The following is a 651-nucleotide window of genomic DNA, read 5'->3' on the forward strand; positions in this document are numbered from 1 at the left end:
TCATCAGAGCTCATGAATGGCAGAAGTAAGTCTAATGGAATCTCTATGGTCTCATTTTGAGCCTCTGATTCCCATGGTTCCTCATTGGGGAACTCATTGGAGGCCAGTGGACGTCCATTGAGGTCTTCCTCAGTGGCGTTCACTGCCTCTCCTTCCTCCCAAAATTTGGCCATGTTGATGGCCTTGCACTCTCCTTTTGGATTTTCTTTTGTATTGCTTGGAAGAGTACTAGGAGGGAGTTCAGTAGTTTTCTTGCTCAGCTGTCCCACTTGTGCCTCCAAATTTCTAATGGAGGACCTTGTTTCAGTCATGAAGCTTTGAGTGGTTTTGATTAGATCAGAGACCATGGTTGCTAAGTCAGAGGTATTCTGCTTAGAACTCTCTGTCTGTTGCTGAGAAGATGATGGAAAAGGCTTGCTATTGCTAAACCTGTTTCTTCCACCATTATTATTGTGGAAACCTTGTTGAGGTCTCTGTTGATCCTTCCATGAGAAATTGGGATGATTTCTCCATGAAGGATTATAGGTGTTTCCATAGGATTCTCCCATGTAATTCACCTCTTCCATTGAAGGGTTCTCAGGATCATAAGCTTCTTCTTCAGATGAAGCTTCCTTAGTACTGCCTGGTGCATTTTGCATTCCAGACAGACTT

This window comes from Arachis duranensis, chromosome 6 (assembly GCF_000817695.3).
Source record: "Arachis duranensis cultivar V14167 chromosome 6, aradu.V14167.gnm2.J7QH, whole genome shotgun sequence".
Taxonomy (NCBI): domain Eukaryota; kingdom Viridiplantae; phylum Streptophyta; class Magnoliopsida; order Fabales; family Fabaceae; genus Arachis; species Arachis duranensis.